We start from the raw sequence: 24542 nt of genomic DNA, 5'->3' as shown, positions 1-24542 counted from the left end.
ATTTCTAACTTAGAAAAAAAAATCTGACAGCAGGAATTTGACATTTAAGGAAGATGGGCCCATTAAAGTGAGCTAAGCTATGAATATTCAGAATAGAGGAGGGAAAAGAAGGTGAAACCAAAGGGATCAATAATCTTTTCAAGGAAGTAAAAGCAGAAAATTTCCAAACATAGAGCATGAGGTTGATACACAGGTTCAGGAAACTTATAGAATTCCCTTTAGACAGGATCAGAGAAGAGGTTCCCTATGCCACATAATTGCCAAAATGACCAATGTGGAAGCCAAAGAGAGAATCATAAAGGCAACAAAACAAAAGGCCAAGTCACATTCAGAGGAAAACAAATTAGAATCACTCCAGACTTCCCAAACCAAGTCATGAAAGCCAAAGGGCATGGAGTAACATATTGCAAACTCTGAAAGAAAACAACCTCCAGGCAAAAATTTCCTACCCAGCAAAACTATCTATCAAATTAGATGGGGAAATAAGAAGCATCCATGACAAACAGAAACTGAAGGAATTTATGTCTTCAAAACCAGCGCGAGAGAAAATACTCAAAGAGATTAACTACAAAGAAGAAATAGGTAATACACACCAGAACCAGAGAAACAAGATTTTCCATCCAGCAGACAACTAAGCAAAGAAGAATAAACAGTATTTCAAACAGAAATAAAATCTTAACATGTTAGAAATTAAAAATTATCTCTCAATAATCACATTGAATGTAAGTGGTCTCAACTCCCCAATAAAAAGACATAAAGTGGCAAAATGGATTAAAAGACAGAATCCATCCATCTGTTGCTTACAAGAAACATACCTTACAAGTAACGATAGTAATGAACTCAAGGTAAAGGGCTGGAGCAAGGTAATCCTTGCTAACGGAACTCGAAGACAAGCAGGAGTAGCAACTATGATATCAGACAAGCTAGACTTCAAACCCAAACTTATTAGAATAGACAAAGAAGGTTATATTTTACTGGTAAAAGGAATAATCCAGCAAGAGGAAATAACAATAATCAACATATATGCACCAAACATAGGTGCAGCTACTTTCATAAAACTAACTCTTTATGACATGAAGTCACATATAAATCCTAATACAATAATACTAGGAGACTTCAACACCCCTCTCACACCATTAGACAAATCATCTAGACAAAAGGTCAGTAAAGATGCCTCAGAACTAAAGAACACCATTAATCAAATGTACTTGTTGGACACATATACAATATTTCATCCAACTACAGAGGAGTTTACATTTTTCTCAGCTGCTCACAGAACCTTCTGCAAAATAGATTACATCCTGGGACACAAAATGAGCACTAGCAAATTCAAAAAATGTTACATAGTTCCCTGTTTCATTTCAGACCATAATGGAATGAAACTAGAAATCAACTATAAGAAGACCGAGAGAAACCACATAAACATGTGGAGACTGGACAACACACTTCTGAATGAAGAATGGGTCATAGAAGATGTAAGAGGTGAAATCAAGAAATTTCTAGAAACAAATGAAAATAAAGATACAACATATCAAAACCTCTGGGACACTTTGAAGGCAGTATTAAGAGGAAAATTTATAACACTGAGCACTCACATAAGAAAAACATAAAATCTTCAAATAAATAACCTAACAACACAACTCAAAGCCCTTGAAAAGCAGGAACAATTGAACTCCAAAGCCAGTAGAAGACAGGAAATTATTAAAAGTAGAGCAGAAATTAATAAAGTAGAGGATAAAAAAATAATACAGAAAATCAACAAAACCAAAAGCTGGTTTCTTGAAAAAACTAACAAGATAGATAAATCATTAACCAATCTAAAAAAAGAGAGAATCAACCCAAATTATGAAGATAAGAGATGAAAAAGGAGAAATTACTACTGACAGTGTAGAAATCCAGAGGATTATCAGAAACTACTTTGAAAAACTATACTCCAACAAAATGAAAAATCTGGAGGAAATTGACAAATTCCTAGATAAATACAACCTTCCTAAACTGAGTCAAGAAGATATAGAACACTTAAACCAACCAATAACAATCAAAGTGATTGAAACAGCAATAAAGAGCTTACCATCAAAGAAAAGCCCAGGACCAGATGGTTTTCCAAATGAATTCTATAAAACCTTTATAGAAGAGCTAACCCCAATACTCCTCAAACTATTTCGTGAAATAGAAAAAAGTGGGACTCTCCCAAATACATTCTATGAAGCCAATATCACGCTAATACCCAAACAGAATAAAGACAGTTCAAGGAAGGAAAACTACAGGCCTATATCTCTGATGAACTTGGATGCAAAACTATTAAACAAAATACTAGCAACATGCATTCAAAACCACATCAAGAAAATCATACACCATGACCAGGTAGGGTTCATCCCAGGGATGCAAGGCTGGTTCAATATATGAAAATCAATCCATGTAATTCATCATATAAATAGAATCAAAGACAAAAAAATCACATGATTATTTCAATAGATGCTGAAAAAGCATTTGATAAAATCCAACATCCATTTATGATAAAAAAAACACTGCAGAGAATTGGAATAGAAGGAACATATCTCAACATCATAAAGGCAATCTATAATACGCCCACCACCAACATCATATTAAATGGGGAAAAACTTCAAGAATTCCCCCTAAAAACAGGAACGAGATAAGGATGCCCATTATTACCACTTCTCTTCAATATAGTACTAGAGACTCTAGCCAGAACAATAAGGCAAGAAAAGGAAATCAGAGGAGTACAAATAGGAAAAGAAGAACTCAAACTTTCACTATGTGCAGATGACATGATACTATATTTAGAAAACCCAACAAACTCAACCAAAACATAAGAAATTGGATGCTCAGTCACAAAACATAAGAAATTGGATGTTTTCCCTAATATGTGAAAGCTAAGGAGAAATGGATCATAAGAGGAACTCTAGATGAAAAAGGAAATCCTAGAAAGGAACAAACAAGACAACCTAAATGAGAGGATGGGAGGGAGGAAAAAGGAAATTCTCTAAAACATACAATGTACTTAAACATATTGAAGTCAATTACTAAGCCACCATGGGAAGGAGGGATGGGGAGGGAATGGGGTGGGAATTGGGTAGGGGCTAAATGGGTGATGTGTACATGTATGTGCACACAAGTTTTTTGCCCCAATATGATGTATGAATATAATCCACCAATAAAAAATTTAAAAAAATATTCATTTAGAGGTAGTGATTATAATGTTAATGTAATTTAGGTTGTTTGAGTGTTTAGACAAGAGAATTACTTCCTTGTCTTATAAAGACCTAAATATAAAAGAAAATGAAGAATAAAAAAAACAAAAAATGCAAAAACTGAAAATTATTATTATTTACACAACACCCTGCTGTCCTGGTGTGATCTATTGGCTTGTTTTTTGCTTGTTTTTTGTTTGTCCTGGGGATTGAACCCAGGGGCATTTTACCTCCAAGCTATATCCCCAGCTCTTTCTTTTTTTATTTTTATTTTGAAACAGGGTCTCACTAAGTTGCAGAGGCTGGCCTAGAACCTGCACTGTTTCAGCCTCCCAAGCACTGGGGTTGCAGGCATGTGCCACCCTCCCAGGCTTCCTGGTGTCTTAGGTAGTTTCTATTCATTTAGGCCTGAACTTTCCACCATCACAAGCCCCAGAATCCTTCAGCCACTCTGATTTGCTCTGAGAAGTGTCTGGAATTGTCTATGAACCTGGGCCACTTGGCCAGGGTCTGAAGACAGCCTGTGCTGAAGCAAGAGCAGAGGCTAGGGCCACCTCAGGAGACTGGGTGAGAGAGGCCCAGGTGAGCAGGAGAAGCCATGCTTGTCTGGGACCTGCGTGGTGCTCACCCTTGCAAAGGTGGAAAAGGGGGCACGAAAATGAAGCCACGGAGATCCAGGCTCCTGCAGGGCTGGAAATCACATTCTTCCCAGGCTTAGACAACCATCCGTACTCTCAGAAAGGAGGTAAACTCCAAGTCCAGAAGGTCCAAGGTACAAAATGGGGGAAAAACTGAGTCTTGGAAGTTTCTAGCAAGAGATTAGGAAAGGAGCAGGAGATGACTTGATTCCCTACCCCGGTGCAGTCGGCTTCATCCTGCAGAACTCCTTAGAGCCAGTGCTCCTTCCTGAACATTCTAGTTCTTTCTAGGCTCCAGTCTGAGATGAGAGGGATGGGAGTCAAGTGCAGGGGCATCCATCGAGAACCCAGTTGGCCTATTTCCCAGTCACCACATTCTCCCTGATGCTGTGGAGGTTGGAAGGATTATGGGAAGAAGACAGGGAGATAGTATCAGCAAGTAGTTGGAGGAATCCTGAGTCCTTCAAAGATAATTAGCATTTAAATAAATGTGATTAATTAAAATATTAATTAATATTTAATTTAATAATTGCACTTTTCAATACTAAGGATTAACCCAAGAGCAATTTGCCACGGAGCTAAATCCCCAGCCCATTTAATTTTTATTTTTTGAGACAGGATCTCACTAAGTTATCCAGGCTAGACTCAAACTTGGATCCTCCTGCCTCAGCCTCTTGAGTAGCTGAGATTACAGGAGTGTGCCACCTCATCTTGCCACAAAACTCTTTTAAATAATATAAAAATAAACCACTGATAAGTGTTTTACTCTCTGCTTCTGAAGGAAGTAAAGCATATTTGACTGCAGAGCAGTCAAGTCACTTTAGGCCCACTCTGATTCTCCCTGACACAGCCCCTCCTCCCATCCCAGCTCCCTTGTAGTCCTGACCCTTGTGCGGGAGCCAACCAGCCTCTAAGAAACTCTGCGGCATGTCAGGTGTGGGGTCACACATCTGTAATCCCAGTATCAAGACAGGAGGATTGCAAGTTTGAGGCCAGCATCAGCAATTTAGGCTCTCAGCAACTTAGCAAAAACTGTTTCAAAATAAAAAATAAAAGAAGGCTGGCTGGGGGTGTACGTCATAGGTAGAATGCCTCTGGGATCAGTCTCCAGTACAAAAAGAAAAAGAAGGGAAGAAAAGAAAGAAAGAAAGAAAGAAAGAAAGAAAGAAAGAAAGAAAGAAAGAAAGAAAGAAAGAGAGGAAGAAAGAAAGAGAGAGAGAGAAAGAAAGAAAGAAAGAAAGAAAGAAAGAAAGAAAGAAAGAAAGAAAGAAAGAAAGAAAGAAGGAAACTTTGTGGCTTGATAAGAACTGGCCATTCTCTAGTTGGGGGTGGGAAGACTGGAGACCCCCATATGCTAGTGGAACAGCCCAGGGTTCCCTTGGGATGCAGGGGAGGAGAATTCCTTGTAGAAGTCTGAGCTGTAAACAAAGAGGCCTTTGATCTGGGCCTGGCAAGATTGGAAGAGCCCGTGCTTTTGGTTCACCTCCTCGCTGCCCTCAAGCCTCCATGTGTAACCAAATTCTTTCTTCACTGGTTCCTTTCCCTGTGGTTCCACCTGGGGTACCAAAATGATACAAGGTTTTTGTCAAGTGGATTTTGATGAATGAAGTCCAAGGACTAATGAAGGGTAGAGAAATATTAAAAGTTTATTTTAAGTCAAAGAAAGAAGACAAAAACAGCTCCCTACACACTGGGGGGTCCCCAAAAGAGAGTAATCTTGGGAGTTCTTGGGAGGTGGGATTTTATATCTTACTGAGATTTTTTTCTTTCTTATCTGCTCTTTAGTGATTGGTCAGAATTGAGTCTTGGGGGACCAGTGTCCTTTTGCCCAGTTTCAGTCCTTAACCTGAACCTCTATTTTCTCAAGGTCAGTGGGCCCTTCTAATTACTGGTACCAACTGTCTGCTCGCCTCCTCCATCCTTGTTTTCACAGGTTGTCCTCAGAATGCAGCCCACAGAAGAAGCAGAAGCTTTGTTCTAGTTTCCATAGTCTTTTCCTGGTCATTGTTACTCTTATATTTTAACCTAACCTGTTTCTGTTCTTTATATTGATTGCATCTTATAACTTCCTGTTTCCAGGTCCTCTGCCCCATGTCCTCCCTCTGATAAAGTAACCCTAACTGATGTTAGGGAAATGGGCTGAAAATCTTTTCTGGCTGCTTCGAGCTGATAGGGGGTGCTGTTGGAGTACTGCAGTCAGGGTCTTATGGGGGTGGATGATCTAGATGACTATAGAAGAAGAAGTTGTTTAGATGCAGTTTTGTTTTTATAATCATCTGTAGTGGGAGGGCTGAAGTTCTGGCTTCAGGAACATGATGATCTGCAGGTAGCTTTTCCTAAGTGTCTACACTTTTGGTGTGCTCATCTGGCTAAATTGGTGGTCAGAGTTGTTGACTCAATGTTTACATGCCTGGTTATCTTGGCTTACTAGTTGACAAAGTCATCCATCTGTTTCTCTATGGTATTGTGGTTGCAGTTAACATCTACATGAAAAACTAACACAAACTAACACATTAGAACATTGTAAAAATAATCCAGATATCAACTCTACCTTGGGCCATCCACCTATTAGAATTTTAAATTGGAAGTCAAGTAGCCAATCCATTTAAAACAGACCATGAATAATTACATATAACATTATGAAAAGTCTTTGTGGCACAAAACTTGAAGCACAACATACGATGTCTGTCTGTCTGTCTGTCTGTCTGTCTGTCTGTCTGTCTGTCTGTCTCTCTCTCTCTCGCTACTGGGGATGGAACCCAGGGGCATTCTATCTTTGAGCTACACCCCCAGCCCTATTTTTTATTTTTTGTTTTGAAACAGGGTCTCACTGAGTTGCAAAGGGCCTCAATAAGTAACTGAGGGCTGTCTGCAAACCACGATCCTCCTGTCTCAGCCTCCCAAATGCTGGGATTACAAGCATGTGCCACCATGTTCCCCCCCCCCCAATCTCTCTCTCTATCTTTCTGGTATGTGTATGTGTGTGGAACTGGGGATTGAACTCACAGGAATTCTACCTCTGAGCTTGTTTATTTTGAAACAGGTCTCACTAAGTTGCAGAAGACCTCACTAAATAGCTGAGGCTGTGATCCTCCTGTCTTATCCTCCCAAGTACTAGGGTTACAAGTGTGCCCAGCTACAACATACAATTTCTTATTATGAGACTACTAATCTTTCTGTGTTTACATATTTTACATATTTGGTAGAGTCATCTGTTAACCAAGCATATTGTCTTTAACTTAGCTAAACAGATTCTTTTTGTCTTTAGGGTTTTGAATAGGACTCATCCTCCAGGAGTTTATAGGAATAGAAATCTCCCCTTTATTATCTTGCGGTCGTGGACCTGTAAAACCTCAAGAAGAACCAGTTTAACTTTAAGCATCTAATAAGAACTTAGCTAGAGAGAGGTTTGGGACATTAGTGTCATATCTTATTTCTTCTGTGAGTCTAAAATAAGTACCATTATAAATGGCTTTAGTACAGCTCCTTTTTTTGTTACCTCTGAAATAGCACACTTGTCTCTTGTCTCTGGTTATACTTTTCTGTGGATGTTCAAGATTAAGTAGGTAAGCTAATGTTGAACAAACATCAACTTTTATAACATTATTTTGCTGTCAAGTTCAGTCAAGGCTCCTCAGGGTTGCTCTTCAGGGTTTTTTAAGGCTTTTCCTCTACCAGTTGTGCCATCTGCCAGGATGGGTCATGGCCTTGCTGACCATATGGCTTCTCTTGAAGCAAAAGGGATAGTCCCCTCTTTAGTGACCCTCCTTTTTTTTTTCTTGGTGGTATTGGGGGTGGAACCCAGAGGCTTTTTACCTCTGGACTATACTCCCAGACCTTTTTTTTAATATTTTATTTGGAAACACGGTCTCACTAAGTTGCTGAGAGCCTCACTAAGTAGCTGAGGCTGGCTTCGAACCCGTGCGATCCTCCTGTCTCAGCCTCCCAAGCACGCGGGGATTACAAGCGTACGCCTGGCGAGTGACCCTCCTTTTTGCAAAATATGTTTTGATGGCTCCTAATCTCTGGAGGCTTCCTGATCTTCCAGATCTGGTCAAGTGATTTATTGTGTTTTATCTGACCTTGGAGGGTGAGGGCCAAAATAATGGCTATTGTTTCTTAGCTCTTTTATTTACTGATTGTTTTCTAACTATCAATTGTTTAAGACCAAGAAGGTCAGTTTTTAACCAATCCTTTTTTTAAGCTGTTTTGCAGATGACAGTTATCATCTAAATACACTGTTTGGGTCTTGTACTTCTGTCAAACATTAACAGAAAACAGTTACACAAAAAAGAATTATCAGGAATAAAAAAAAAATCTCATTTGTATCTTTGTATAAAGAAGATGGTCAAAATGCAGTTAAGAACACACAAATAAAACCTAAAAATGCTATCAATAGTACCAGTTTTGTTTTACATGCCATTAGCGTGGTAAAATGCTTTCTTAAGTTTTATATTTTAGAAATCCTGTACACTTTGGGAACACAAATCGCTCTAACACACAAAAAAAAACTAGCAATAATTAACATCACAGCCACAAGAAGTCTTACATATACTAAATTAGCTTTTACTTTTAGAGTGAAATTTAGAATATTTGGCTCAGTGAGATATCTATAGTTTCAGGTCTATGTAGGTAAAGAACATTGTCAAAATTCATATAGCTCTAGACCTTTTATAAGTTTGAGGAACACTATTAATAATCAGAAATAGTCTTATCTGATGTAAAATTATATCTCACTTAAACAATAATGAAACATTTATTAAGTCAAAACAAAAAGATGTAAACCAGATCTTAAAATGACAGAGATTTTTTTTATCTGACTAGTACTAAATAAAAAGATGACAAAAATTTCAAACATTTTATTAACTGTTTTATGTCTAAGGTTCAGACACAATGTATATTGTATAAAAAAGACCACTTATTGGTTACCTTGCATGTATTAAATATCTATAGCTGGGCATGGTGGTGTACACTTGTAATCTCAGCATTCAGGAGACTGAGACTTTATGAAAAAGTAAAATTATTAAATACTTAAAGTATTTAAGTAAAATAGCTTTTACTTTAAAACTTTTATATAGAATTTAGGTGAAGCTCAGATCCAAACTGTATGTAGCCCTCAGCTATATACACATTTGTAGTCACAGATATATAGGATGTCAAATATACTACAGCAACCCAAAATAAAGTTGGTCATTCAGCCTGAGTTATAAAGTAGTCATTTAAGCTGGGCATGGGGGTGTATGCTTCAGAGTACTTGGGAGGCTGAGACTAGAGGATCACAGGTTCAAGAACAGCCTCAGCAATTTAGTGAGGCTTTCAGCAGCCTAGTGAGACCCTGTTTTCAAATAAAAAATAAAACTGGTCTGGGAATGTAGCTTGGAGGTAGAATGCCTCTGGGTTCAATTCCCAGTACCAAAATAAATAAATAAATAAAGTGGTCATTTACTTAAACTCTAAAATGCAGTTTTCCAAGTAACCAAGGATATTGTCTTGGTTACCTGCATATTGTTACAAGCATATTGTTAAAGGCTTAACAAAAATAGCAAACAAAAGAAATTATCTTTGATTAGAAAACATTTTTGTTTTACAGAAAATAGACATGGCAAAAAATATAGGAAATTATCTATCTATTTATTTATTTATTTATTTATTTATTTATTTATTTACTTATTTATTTATTTTGCGGTACTGGGAATGGACCCAAGGGCATTCTACCTCCAAGCTACACCTCCTGTACCAGTACTGGGAAAGATTTCCAATTTTAAAAATATATCTTTGGTAGTAAAGAAAGCCAGGAGCATCAGGGAAAAGGGCCTTTTGACATTTCTAAAGAGAGACAAGGTTCCTCAAGGATGTGAGGAAACCTTGTGAGGCTTGTGAGTTGCTTATCCAGGATGAGATCCTGGATAAGCAACTTAACACATCTTGGGAGTGTAACAAAAGGTGTAAGGGTCTGTGCCAAAAACAGAGCTGCCCCACCTGCCTCAGAGGGGGTGGATCTGGCTGGGATGGAGAAAGAGCAGGATAACTGGGTTAGAGATAGGGCAGGATATCTACATATCAAAGGACCTGCCCCAGATCTGGTCGGGTGACTATAAGAATGGTCTTCACATGTTGTATCTTTGGTGAATTCATTTGAACCACCCCCTCTTGGTACCCTTGGGTACATGAGGCTGTTGCTGTCTTCTGTATTTCTATCTTTTTAATAAACTTCTTTAAATTTTTAGCAAGAGTCCAGGCTAATGTGTATTTATCCTTAGCTCAGGACAAGAACCTACCTTGTTATCTTTTTATCTTATTGTGGTTTGAGGAAATTGTGTTCACGACCCTATCAGGGGTCCCCAGGGACAGTTTCCCCAAACTGTAATATATTTGGCACCCACAAGAGGCTATCTGTCCAGCCAAAGGCAACTCCAGCCGATGGTGGCCCCAAAGCCACTGCATCTTGAAGGTCAGTAACCCTCCCCAAAACAGGACCAGATCCTGGTGGATGACTGGATTGCTGGCACCAACGGGCTCTCTGGAACCGTGAAGACTCCCCTGCCATGGAATAGCTATGGCAGAATCTCCAGGGGAGGGGAGAATTCCCCATTAAATAGTGTAGGGGACAATAGGGGACTTTGAACCTCCTCCTGTCTTACTCACCAGCTTAGTGGTAGCCAGTACTAGATCTGGGATCCACACCCTTCGGGAGTAAGATCCTCGCTGCCTATGCCCACGTAAGGGGAGCAGGACCAGTGCTTGGTCCTTATTGAGGCTTCAAGGAAACCCACTATTGTCTAGTTAGGCCCAATGAGTGCCTGTCCATTCTGCCCACATCACAGATGGAACACTATTTTAAAAACACTATTTTAAAAGCCCTATACAAAGTTAAAAATAAAAAGAAATGCCCATGGCCCACCTTCAGAAAGCTCCCCAAACAGGAGACATGGTAGTGAGTTTTTTTTCTGTAGTTTGAAACAGGTTCTAGGGAGATAAGCTAGCTTGTTTTTAGCAGCAGCATCTAAGAAGCATTGCCATTGGCAACCGCAGCCACCATGCAGTAGCTCCAAACCCCCAGCAGCTATTGGAAGCCTGAATAGATAAGTTCCTGAGTCAAAAGTTTTAGCCAATAAATGCCAGGCAGGTCTGCTAGGTGAATGGCCACACCCAGGGGGCATTGTCAAGCATTCAGCAGGCAGTTACAGCTCCATCAGCATAAAAAAGTCCTCAGGGGAGGAAGCTCAGGAGAAGGCCATGCCCGACCACTGGCAGCTCAGGATTCTTAGGCCCCTCAGAAATTGGAAAATATTCTCAGGGAGGCAAATTAATAACATCATTTTTTTGAAAACGGCAATATTTTCAGCTAGAAAACCTCATTGAGAGAAGGGACAGGCAGGTGAAAGCTCAGCTGCAGGGCAGAAGGGAGGTGGCTAAACTTCAAGCCTGCACTGGCTTTCTGGTGGACTGTGAGGCCACTTTCACTGCTCCATGCCATCCCAGCTGTATGCCCCCGGCTGGGCCACTAGCTTTAGGGGTGAAGGGAACCTTATCCAGACAGAAAGGCACGCAGACCTCTCTCTGCCTAAGATGAGATTCCAGCAGTATCCTAAATGCTAGGGTAATTGGTTTTAGATTGGGAAGCTCTGGGAAGGGGGGACTACCTTGCGCAGACAGGACACTAAAACCCCACCCTTAATCTCTCAGATGGGATCCCAGCAATCCAAAGTGAAGCCGGATCTCCACTCGCATGTGTTCTCCAAAACTGGGAAAAGTTTGATACCAAAATGCTAAGGAAGAAAGATCTCATATTTCTCTGCACCCAAGTATGGCCACAGTATGTGCTGGGGGACGGAGAAATCTGGCCCCTTCAGGGAAGTTTAAATTATAACACTATTCGGCAACTAGATCTATTTTGTAAAAAGGAGGAAAGATGGAGAGAAGTAGCTTATCTTCAGCTGTTCTTTAACTTCCGAGACCACCCAGATTTCTTTAACGAGGGCAGGGTTGAGACAATTGTGGCAGCTTTGGCTACAAGATCTAAAGGCCAATTAGAGCCAAAACAACAAGATGCCAAACTGGTCCATCGGCCACTCTCACTAGAATACATGCTGGAACAATTAGTGCAGGCTGCTAACTCTGTCCGCTATAAAGGAGATTTAAAAAAAGGAAAACAGGAGGGAAAACGCCATGAGGAAATCCTGGTGTCCATGTGTCTAAATGGCAGTTCCACTGGAACCCAGGTACAGAGGCATGCTGACCCCATAAAAAGCAAGGCTCAGGTCTGCTTCAGGTGTGGAAAGCCAGGGCATTTCAAAAGCCATTGCCCTCACTTAAAAGGCTACAAACGCCCACCAGAGCCCTGCCCGAGGTACAGGGATAACCACTGGAAATCTGATTGTCCCTAAGTCCAAAGGGACCCGGGGTCATCAGCACCAAATCCCTAATGATGGGCCCTAGGGCTGCCTTTCCAGGCTTCCACCACCTGGATAGAAAGGAACCTTGGTAACTTTAATGGGGGCTCACAAACTGTCTAGTTCCTAGTGGAGAGAGGCGCCAGGTTCTCTGCCTCAAGGTATTCTCCTGGTCCAAGATCCTCTCTTAAAGTAATAGTCCAGGGCATCTCCTGTTACCGACGGGCTCAGTCCTGTGGGGGCAAGTCCACTCGCGACCGGGAGCCTCAGAAAGATGGGGCAAAAGGCAGGTGGAGTTCTGCAGAAACTTATCTGCAGCGATTCTTCCCCTCTATGAATTCCTTAAGTTTTTAGGTACGACGCTTGGGAAAGAATCTGAGGTGGACAAAGGCTTCTTGAGCCAATGACACTTTATTACAAAAACTCCAAGAAATTTATACCTTTCACCAGTAAAGTTAATAGTAAGAGGAGAGGGAGGTGGGTGTAATCATTGTGAAATAATAATGAATGACATGTAAACAAAGGTAATAAAACTAGTCCTTCAGCTGGCTGTTGATCTTCGAGAGATTGACTCCTGACTCCTGATTCTTTTCCAAGGTCTTTGCAGATAAGCAGTCCCAGGGGGCCACTTCCCAAAATAAACAAGCATGGCCAAGGCTTGGGGGTTTCTCGGGGAATCTTCTTTGGCTTTCTTGGAACTTTCCATCTTTTGGGCTCAGTTCATATAGCAAGTGTGGGGAGACGTGGTGATTCAGGTGGATGTGATAAAGTTTCTCCAGGTGTTGGCATTTTTATCTCCTAAATCTGAAAGCTTAAGCAAACTCACAACACAGTTTTGCAGACAAAATACCACAAACAACACCACAAAGTTCTTGGTTTTAATTGTCAGATGTATTTCCTTAACTGCTGAGCACTCTTCTTTAGACAATAAGCCTATTAAAAGTCTAACCATCTTTAATAATCCATTTCTCTGTCACAAACCCTCTGCAACCTGCTTCTAACTTTCTAATTCCTTTCTTTCCCAGTTGGGACTTTCTTATGAGAAGCTCTTCTTCATGCAAAAATGCTTTTCTTACTCTTACACGGTATTTCCTTTCCTTCATACATATATATTTAGAACGTCTGTCCTTTATTTTGTCATATTCATTAACCATGCGGTCAGCCTCTCTGTCTTCAGGAATATTTACACTGGGCGTAAAAGTCACCAATCTTTCTCCTTGAGTCTATTGTATTTGGGCAACTAAGTTGTTTATCAACTAAATTGCTTTAAGGTCACACACAAGGTTTTTATCTTCTCTGTCTCTAGGCAGGATCTCAAGGGTAAACAAAGTTTCCTTAAACTGAACTACCTTACCGGAGTTAATAGCTTAACCTAAGTTAGTGATAGTGAGGGTCAGAGACCCTTTGTAATTGCTGCAGCTGGAATGCTTATCACAGCATCTGAATTCTGGCCAGTTTTTATTGTTATTGAGCAGAGCCAAGGATGTTTAGGCAAATTATTAGAGAGTTTATTTCCACGGACTCAGTTTCTATTTATAGTCCTAATTTCACATCACTGGAGCAATTCGTGTAGAAAGTTAAAAGAATCATTAATAGTCATGAAGGGTAAAAGTGGGGGATATTTTGGCCAGAGACGATACTCTTTCTCGGGGCGTTCTGCCGATTGACTATGTGGAGTGGGGGGTCTCAACACATAGATGCCGAGGCAGCAGGATGTCTTGGCAATCTCCAGCAAGCCCTTAGAACATTTTCCCCCAAAATATTTCAGCCTGCTTTTAGATTCCAGCTCCTATGTTAAAAAGTGAGAGTTTAGAGTTCGATCTGTCCATACAACCTGTCTGTACACAGTTTTCTTTTAAGGGCTGAGTGTAAGGCTACATCACCAACTTAAACAATAGGTGCTGGCAGTCTTAGTCAATTTTTTTATCTGGTAGAAGGGGAAGCCATCCTTAAGACAAAGACTACTACTACAGGCTGCCAATCGGTTTAACAGGGACTTGAAAAGGGAAAGACAGATCGGTAAAAGCCATGAAAGAATCTGGCTGAGCACAGAAGCCTAGGCTCAAGTCTGTTTTAGGGGAGAGAGCAAGGGCATCTCTGGCATAAATGCCCTCAACCATGAGGCCAAAAAGGGCCTTCCGAGGCCTGGCTCACAGGGCAAGGGGGACCATTAAATGGCTGAGTGCTCCCAGTTCTGCAGGGAACTGGGGTTCCCAGACCTAGGTTCCTAGTGATTCCTCCCAACTCCCACCACCTGAGTTAAGACTAAAGAGCCTTAGGTGATCACAGTGAGATCTCAGACAGGCCAGATGTAAGGTGTTACCCTCCTTTCCCGGCCCAAGTTCCAAAAGCTTAGATAGGGTGAGAGGCAGATCAGACCAGCCCCAAAACTGATTTTTTTTTACCCAATACTCAGCATGCAGCCTGTGGCTTCCAGGATGACCTCCAATTCTCCTATTCTCAGTTAAACTAGAGATTTTAGCTCCTTTCAGAAAACCAACTTTTTTACTTTTGCTGGCTGCACTAAAGTTATTGCTCAAAGTTTTAATTTCAACCAGTCTTAGCTAAACTCCTAAAAAGCGGTGCAATTAGACCCCTGCGAGATGTGATTATCAAAGCTGATATACATTGTCTTTAATTTTATTCTTTTTGTAAAATTAAGGCTTTAAGGTGCTAGTGATATTTACCTAATGTATTATCATTCAATTATTAAATTGGGGAAATGCAAAATACAATGCCTTAGAATGCTCTTTACTTCATAAGGTTTAAAATAACACTTAAGTCTTGAAGCCGGGCATGGTGGTGCATGCTTGTAATCCCCGCTTGGGAGGCAGAGACAGGAGGATCGCGCAGGTTCGAAGCCAGCCACATGCGTTGGCTTAGGAGACCCTGTTTCCAAATAAAAATGTAAAAATAGGTCTGAGAGTATAGCCTGGAGGTAGAAGGGCTTCCTGGAACCCCAGTACCACCAATAAATAAATAAATAAATAAATAAATAAATAAATAAATAAAATAAAAAAACACTTAAGTCTTTTAAATGGGTTTTGAAATTGCTGGTATCTAAACAACATTATAAAATGGTATGGTTTTTTGCTGGGCGTGGTGGCACATGCTTGTAATCCCCACGCTTGGAAGGCGGAGACAGGAGAATCGCGCAGGTTCAAAGCCAGCCGTGCTGGAGTAAGAGACCCTGTTTCAAAAATATAAAATAGCCGGGCGTGGTGGCACACACTTGTAATCCCCGCACTTGGGAGGCGGAGACAAGAGGATCGTAGCCAGCCACGCTGATTTAAGAGACCCTGTTTCAAAAATATAAAATAGGTCTGGGATTGTAGCCCAGAGGTAGAAGGGCTTCCCGGAACCCCAGTACCACCTAAAAAAAAAAAAAAAAAAAAAAAAAAGTATGGTTTTTTTTGTTTTTGTTTTTGTTTTGGTTTGCTTGTATGTAACAACAAAAGACAGATATAGAGAGTCTATAGATGTATTTCTTTATATTTTGGTAAATACAGAAAAAGGAAATTTTGTGAGACTAAGAAAGCATGTTGTAAAGTTTATCCTAAGATTGTCCCAAATGAAAAAGAAAGGGCCAGGATAGGAAAATCAGAGGGTTAAAACAAATTGTAAAGCGTTTGTGGTATGTTTGTTTGCATATGTGAAGATGGTTTTAATAGTTAAGAGGAGCATGTTTCTAGTAAGCCTACCTCTATTTAGACCTCTAGAGGCCATTTTATTTAAACTTATGTTTGGTCCATAGTTTCTAAATTATGTGGTTAAGTTTGTTTTCAATGGAGTTAAAACCATTAAATTCCAGGATTAAACAGGTACCCAAATTTATGTCTTTTCACTTTTCCTAATTTTACTCATTTTTTTCTGGATTAATTAAACAATAAAGCAGTTCATTTTTGGTCTTTTTCCAATTGTTACGTGTTCAATTGCTAAAGGATCTTACAGCCTCCAGCTACAGCAATGACACAGTGACAATAGAAAATTCCTTAATATTACAGTGCTGGGCAAATCATAGTTCTCCCATAGGACCAGTAATATGGGTAAAAGATACAAAAACAATATTTTCTCATATAGCTCAACAGTCGAGATTTAAAAATTTAACGAATCAGTCAAAGCCTTTTAATATCAATTTTTCTATTATTCAGCCTCAAGTCACTCTATTAGATACTGGCATCTATAGGTATATTAAAATTAAAAAACAGTACCCTAATGATATAACATATAAAAAAAACATCTAAAATCTTTATTCATATTACCCCAAAGCCTATTTGTTTCAGCCTAAGTCAGCAAAACAGGTTTTAATTTCTCATTTAAGTGCTATGTTTAGGTTTTCATGGTTAACCTGTATTGTGAGTGTTGTCTCATACGTTTGAAGCTTTCAGACATCAGATGTGGTACGAGCAGACTCAAAGAGAAACATCTATCAAAGCCCTTTGGACGGCCATAGAGACATACTCACCCATCTGACTCCCTCACCTCCACCCTGCATGAATGTTGGCCTAGAGCTGGGGCCCCCAACTTCGTCCCTGTTCAGCTAGAAGCAGTTTATGACCAACTTGACATTCTTATTCCTTTGCTAAGGGGTACATTCATGTGATAAAAATCAGGAGAAAGTAATGTAAATTGATCTCATGTTAACTATTAATAAGAATTGTAAAAGTTCAAAAAGTATTTTCTAAGCCGGGCGTGGTGGCGCACCCTTGTAATCCCAGCATTCGGGAGGCTGAGACCTGGAGGATCGCGGTTCGCGGACAGCCTCAGCTACTTAGTGAGGCCCTCTGCAACTCAGTGAGACCCGGTTTCAAAATAAAGAATAAAAAATAGGGCAGGGGGTGTAGCTCGGAGGTCAAATGCCCCTGGGTTCCACCCCCAGACCCACAAAAAAAAAAAAAAAAAAAAAAAGTATTTTCTATATTTACCTTTGGCCTGACAGGTGTCAGGAAGTTACTAGACAGAGGGGGGAATGTACCAGTATCGGGAAGGATTTCCAATTTTAAAAATATATCTTTGGTAGTAAAAAAAGCCAGGAGCATCAGGGAAAAGGGCCTTTTTACATTTCTATTTTTTTTTTCAGGTTTAAACAAATTTTTATTACACAAAGGTTGTCACATAATTGGATATTTTTCTACTTTGTACACAATTGCCTTTTTACATTTCTAAAGAGAGGCAAGGTTCCTCAAGGATGTGAGGAAACCCCAGATCCCGGATAAGCAACTTAACACAGCTTGGGAGTGTAACAAAAGGTGTGGGGGTCTGTGCCAGAGACAGATATCTACATATCAAAGGACCTGCCCCAGATCTGGTCGGGGTGACTATAAGAATGGTCTTCACATGTTGTATCTTTGGTGAATTCATTCAAACCACCCCCTTCTGTTACCCTTGGGTACATGAGACTGTAACTTTCTTCTGTATTTCTTTCTTTTTTTTTTTTTTTTGGTGGTACTGGGGTTCCTGGGCTACACTCCCAGACCTATTTTATATATTTTTTTATTTGGAAACAGGGTCTCCTAAGCCAGCGCACGTGGCTGGCTTCGAACCTGCGTGATCCTCCTGTCTCTGCCTCACAAGCGCGGGGATTATAAGCGTGCGCCACCACGCCCGGCTTTCTTCTGTATTTCTATCTTTTTAATAAACTTCTTTAAATTTTTAGCAAGAGTCCAGGCTAATGTGTATTTATCCTTAGCTCAGGACAAGAACCCGCTTTTTTTTAATCTTATTGTGGTTTGAGAGAAATTGTGTCCAGGATCCTAATAGGGGTCCCCAGGGATAGTTTCCCTAAACCATAACACCTCCAGCCCTATTTTTTTAATTATTCTTTTTATTTTAAAACAGAATATCAGAGTTGCACTGGACCTCACTAAGTAGCTGAGGCTGTCCGCAAACCACGGATCTTCCTGTCTCAGCCTCCCAAATGCTGGGATTACAAGTGTGCGCTACCATGCCCAGTGGAAATTATCTTTTAAGAATATAAAAATTTTGCTCTCTAGGTTTGGTTTTGTAAAATTTTATCAAAAGCAGATTCATATCTTTATTTATTTTTTTGGTGGTACTGGGGGGTGGAACCCAGAGGCTTTCTACCTCTGGGCTATACTCTCAGTCCTATTTTTTAATAGGAAACAGGGTCTCACTAAGTTGCTGAAAGCCTCACTTAGTAGTTGGGACTGGCTTCAAACCAGTGCGATCCTCCTGTCTCAGCCTCCCAAGCATGGGAATTACAAGCGTGCACCACCACACCCGGCTTGCAGATTCATATCTTGAGAAAACCTAATTGTTTTAAACATAGAATCAATGCATTTAGTGTGACTTTTAGAAAGCCCTTTAAATAATTTAATGCTAACCAGTTTGATCACAGGCAAGATTTTTTCATAAGTTTTATCCTGTACAAATAATTATAACTTCTTCAAACCCTTGCTTAACATTTTTACTTCTGTTTTCACCTTTCTTTTTTTCTATGGGATAACTCAGTCTATTCAGAACAAACATCTTGCCATATAAAATATTTCCCCACCTAAAAGCATTCCTCTTTCTTTTAATCTTTTTTATCAAAATACCTCTTTCTCGTATCTATAAATATCTCTTTTGTGTGTGTGGGGTGGGGGGGTGGAATCCCGGGACCTTCTACCACCCGGCTATACCCCCAGTGTTACTGGGAAACGGGGCCTAAGTTGCTGAGAGCCTTACTAAGTTACTAAGGTTGGCTATGAACCTGCTATACTCATGTCTCAGCCTCCCAAGAATTGGGATTACAAGCATATGCCACCACACCTGGCTTATCTCCTTTTATTTATTGGGTTTTCTTTTGTTGTTTTGGGTTCTGGTGGTATGGCAGTTTTTTCATCTGTCAGTGTGGCCAGAAAGGCCACATCTGATTTACTCGCTGGCATAACTTTGTATTTTCCCTTCACACAAACTGTAGACTCTTTACTCTCCTCCTGCAATACAAGCCCAGCTGTAACAGAGTGTCACTGTTTACAATTCCCTCTGGTGGGCATCCTCTCTGTAATCTATATTAACAAGCTCAGGCACAAAAAAGAACTAGGCATTTTCTCTTCCATGTCTGGGGGTCAACAGAGTCCCAGTTCCTTAAGATGCAATCTATTGGGGCGCTAGTAACCTTAGCAAATGGAGAGTTCACCATTTTGTTACAAGAGGTTTGGTCCATGTAGAGCAAGAAACTGAGGCCAGAGTAGGATAAAACAGGTTTCTTTATTCACCATTGAAGTCTCAGAACGTGAAGCTCTGGATCAAAGTCCTGAATGACATTATCATACAGATTATATAGTCCCAGCTAGACAGGCTTTAATTGACCAATAACAGGCAGGGGTACCAATACAGGGACTCGGGTTAGTTTCCTGTATTAGTCTCCACATGGCCAGGACTAGGTTGCCACCTATCTTGGGCTCCACATGGTTGAGACTTGTGGCACCATCTTGCTGGACTTATCTTAGCTGGCTTATCTTGCCATCTTAACTGTTGGGAGAGTTTCTGCTTTGTTTGCCTCAGAGGGGGGTTCTGCAAAGAAAGCTTTATTTTTCTATCTGGTCCCTATGCTTTTAGTCAAGAATCCTTTTCAAGAATATAGTCGGGCTCCTGCCTCATCATGAGCTCAAAAAAATGAAATGGCCATAGTTACTCTAGCAAAAGGATACATAGATTAGAGATGGTGCAAGAGTCAGGAAGGCTGAACATATGAGAGACTTCCAGCTATAGTCTGTATTCTGTTGTAAATTTATACAGGTGCTTGTTTAAAAAAACTCCTGTTTTTTCTTCTTGCTAGAGAGAAGTTAGTATATAGAACTCTAGAATCCTAGAGTTGTCACTCTAGAGTACAAGAGAACAAATGACAAAGAGAAAATCCTCTTTGGCTGGGTGTGGTAGCACAGGCCTGTAATCCCAGTACTTCCGAGGCTGAAACAAAGGATAGAAGATTCAAAACCAGCCTCAGCAACTCAGTGAGGCTCACATAAACCTATCAAAACCCTGTTTCCAAATTAAAAAAAAAAGGGTTGGGGTGTAAAATACCTCTGGGTTCAATCACCATCACCCCTAACCAAACACACACACACACACACACACACACACACACACACACAACTTGTAATTTATCCTTGAATTGCAGCATAAAAATGATCTTACAGACCTTTTCAAGAAACGTTTAAACACCTTTTTTTTCCCTTGCTTATTTGCCCCAGTGGGGTTGGGCCTAAGCATACCTATTGGTCTGTTTAAGAATCTGCACTTTGTGCTGGGTGTGGTGGCGCACCCTTGTAACCCCTGCGCTTGGGAGGCGGAGACAGGAGGATCGTGCAGGTTTGAAGCCAGACACGCTGGCTTAAGAGACCCTTTCTTTGTTCTTCGTGAGTTTGACCAGCATCATCAGAGGTCTGGGTATGAGATTCTATCAATTACATCATGGAATGAATAGTTTACCACTCCCAGTTGGCACATAGGTGGGCCCGGAGAAGTGGTTTTAAAGCAGAGATCTTCCTTCTTTGCATGCATATTAAATTTGGGGTGATGGAGAGATTTTCTTTGTTCTCTTTCCCATCACATCATGTGGGATGGGGGTCTAAATGCCTCCCATGGCCAGAAACTGGCCAATGGTAACTGTCCCAAGTTTTTAGAGTATCCAGGCAACTGAACAGCTATTCTTGCCCCCATTTTTGACTTGCTTTGTAAGCAAAGTTATAGTGGGGAGTTCTAAGCTTAGGAAACATGCTACTGTGGCCATCCATTCATATGCCAGGTACAGAGCTAAGTTAAAACAGCCTTTTGCTAGTCAGAAAAGGCCCTCTGTAAGGAGAAGGAGGAGACGAGGATGAGGAGGAATTGGTCCCCTGTGACCCCTGCTTGCAACCAGGCAGCCTATCAAGCATTGGATACTACAAACGCCCCAGCCAGTGCACTTTCTCCCTCTTGCATATACTTGGAGCTCTCTGGGAAAAGTTCCTAAAGTCTGGCTTCTAGGGTCTAGGTGCCAGGCCGACTGAATGGAGGCCCTTGACTGTGCAGCTCATAGGGACAAGGGAGGGCATAGCAACTGACTGGGTCCCTGCATGAGACCATAGTGATCTGGACAGGACTGACCTGCATGGAGGCTGCACCTACATGCTAGCCATGGAGAAACTGCCTTGCCTTTCTCCTGCAACTGTGGACTGCCCAGATGCATTCTGGTGTGTATGTGCTTATTGAGTTCTTATCAAGTGGTCTTTGATGAATAAAGTCCAAGGACTAATGAAGGGTAGAGAAATATGAAAGTTTATTTTAAGTCAAGGAAAGATAGGAGACAAAATAGCTCCCCACACTGGGGGGGGGGGGTCCCCAAGAGAGTAATCTTGGGAGTTCTTGGGAGGTGGCCTTTTATGTCTTATTTCTTATTCTTATATGCTCTTCTGTAATTGGTTAGAATTTAGTCTTGGGGGCCCAATGTCCTTTTATTCCTTAACTTGAACCTCTATTTTCAAGGTCAGTGGGCCCTTCTAACTACTGGCACTAACTCTCTGCCTGCCTCCCCCATCCTTGTTTACACAGGTTGTCCTCAGAATGTAGCCCACAAAAAGGGGCTAAAGTGTTTTGATTTCCATAATACTCGCCTGGTTATTGTTATATCTTAGCAAATGTCCATGTTTTTGTTCTTTATACACATGGCCTCTTTTAATACTTCCTGTTTCTAGGTCCTCTGTCCTGCTCAGGTAGACTGCTTGGCCTCTTCTCTCCAAACAGGATTCCTCACTCAGCTTTGGGCCTCAAATGCTGCAGCACAGTGCCCAGCTCATCTGACATGTCTATCCCCTCAATGTCTTCTCGTTCCTTCTTTTTCAAGAGTAAAGACTAGTCAGACGGACCTGCTTTCAGTGCTAGTTTCTACCATGTACTGGTTGAGTAATACTGAGCAACTGACAACCTTTCCCAGCCTCAGTTTCCTCATCTGTGAAGTGAGAATAGCATGACATATAGATCGACATTAGTATCCTGGTTCTTATTTCTAATATTTACCATCTCCTATTTGGCCTTTACTGGGCTGGAGCCCATTCAGCAAATGGGTTCATCAGATGAGAGGATCAGTGGGACCCTGAGCAGAAATGGGATCCTGAGGGGGACTTCAGGCACAAGGGGTGAGGTGAGGTTGTCATGGGCCTTAGATAACTGAGTGGGATATAATGTCCACATCTCACCACTTACAAAGAACTTGACTCGCAGAAGCCACAGCCAGCAATATGTAGAATCCAACATGTTTTGCACATCACCTCAGTGGGCTGGCCAATGGCCCTCAGGTTTACCCCTGCTCAATCTCTTCTCTCATTCTCAGATCAGGGATGAAGTCCTGAGGATCTTGCCTGGCAAGGTGATGATGCTTGCAATCCCAATATTTGGGAGGCTGAGACAGGAGGATTGCAGGTACAAGGCCAACCTCAGAAACTTTGTGAGGCCCTTAGCAACATAGTGAGACCTCGTTTCAAAATGAAAAATACAAAGGGCTAGGATGTAGCTCAGAGGTAGAATGTCCCTGGATTCAAGCCCCAGTACAAAAAAAAAAAAAAAAAAGGATCATTTCTCTTCCTCCACTGGAAGGCACAATGTCTCCATGCTGTTCCCTGTCTAAAATTGTGTTCACTTCTCCCCAGGCTCAGGGAAGCTTTGCAGGTGCCACCAAGTTGAGCTGCTGGAGGACACTGTTCACAGTCAGCTCTGGTGAGTCCAGCAGTGGGTAAAAATGAACTAATAAAGTCAGATGTGGCGGCACATGCCTGTTATCTCAGTACCTGGGAGGCTGAGACAGGAGGATCAGAGGTTTGAGGACAGCCTCAGCAACTTTGTGAGGACCTTCACAACTTAGTGAGACCCAGTCTCAAAATAAAAAATAAAATAGGGCTGGTGGTCTAACTCAGAGGTAGAATGCCCCTGATTTCAATCCCCAGTAACACACACACACACACACACACACACACACACACACACACACTTTAAAAAAAAGGGGGTGGACTAATAAAGGCAGAAAGCACAAGTCAAGAGGCCCCAGCATGTGGCAGTGCAGGGCTAGAGCTGGAGTGTGGCCGTGTGTGTGAGCAGGGCTGCAGGCATGTGCGAGGGCGCACGTCGCTGTGGTTCAGGACCAGGACGGCAGGCCAGACTGGGAGAGAGGTGTCGCGTGCTCCTACTATGAATGGGACTCTGTCTCCAAGGCTGTGAGGGCCTCTGTGTGTGCCAGTCCTGTTAACTCACCCTCAATTACACATGGGGAGCATAAGAGAGGCCCAGAGGAGCCCAAACTCCTGAGTCCTGACTTTAGAATAAAGTAGTGGATAAGAAAGATTTTACACAACCCCAACTCTTTTACAGACAAGCGTGAGCACAATCATGCACGAACATACACGTTCCACTCATTCAGTGCCCTGTCATAACCCTCTACTCTCAACCTGATGCCAATCTCCTGTTTCCTTGCTAGGCAATTTGGGGAAGAAGCTTCAACTAACATTTTGACATAGATTCTAGCAAGTGAGCGCGTTTGCTGCGTCTAGTTCTGTTTCACACTGTGCGTCTGCCTTCACTGTGCTGCTAAGCCTGGGTGTGGCTGGCTCTCCCCTCCAGCAAGCCAACAGGCATCACTCGCACCTTTGTGCCCACAATGTACAGGCTGCCTCAAGTCCTGCCCTGGGGCCTGTGTCCCCACTCCCCCTTACAATCCTCTGTGCCTGAGCCCCTGTTGCCCTTGGCTGTGGTTTGTTTAATGGAGTGACTCCTGTCTGGGAGCAACCCAGAGCTCAGGACACAGAAAGACAGTTGTCCAAGCTTGCTATTTTTTCACCAGTGTCACCAGTGGAGCCAAACCACAGTGATGGGCTCAGTGGCCTGGCGGGGCACCTTCCTCATTCCTCCAGCCATTACCCTGGCTCCCATTCTTCTGGCTGGCCCCAATTACCAGTGGCCTCCGGTTCAGGACTCTAGTTACCCACTGGGAGACCACCTGGGCTGGAGTCTGATCTCTATATGAGGGACAAGGGAGATCTGAGGAAGTAGCTGAGGCTGAGAGAGATACCTAGGGGACCAAAAGACAGATTTACAGAGACAAGAAAACATTCCATATCCTTTCTCTATCCTCAGTGCCTGGAACAGAGTAGATTCTAAAAAAATAAGTGATTGTAATCCCAATACTTGGGAGGCTGAGACAGGAGGATCACAGGTTTGCAGCCAGCCTCAGCTACCTAGTGAGGTCCTCCACAACTTAATGAGATCCTGTTTTAAAATAAAGAATAAAAAATAGGGCTGGGGGTATAGTTCAGTGGTAGAGTACC

The 24542-nt window shown here is 41.6% G+C and overlaps 1 pseudogene across 1 annotated transcript in view; it reads left to right on the top strand.

Moving 5' to 3' along the window:
- Positions 1 to 24241, top strand: part of LOC308269541 (B-cell receptor-associated protein 29-like) — a 28922-nt pseudogene extending 4681 nt beyond the window's left edge. Inside the window, exons 2-5 of the transcript in view lie at positions 11196 to 11298; positions 22875 to 22941; positions 23839 to 23968; positions 24059 to 24241. The product of the transcript in view is annotated as a B-cell receptor-associated protein 29-like (transcript). The remainder of the gene's footprint in view (positions 1 to 11195; positions 11299 to 22874; positions 22942 to 23838; positions 23969 to 24058) is intronic.
- The last annotated feature ends 301 nt before the right edge of the window (positions 24242 to 24542 follow it).

This window comes from Muscardinus avellanarius (genome assembly GCF_963383645.1).
Source record: "Muscardinus avellanarius genome assembly, chromosome: 11".
Lineage (NCBI taxonomy): Eukaryota > Metazoa > Chordata > Mammalia > Rodentia > Gliridae > Muscardinus > Muscardinus avellanarius.
The sequence above is the reverse complement of the archived record's forward strand: the minus strand, read 5'-3'. Positions and strand labels throughout refer to the sequence as shown.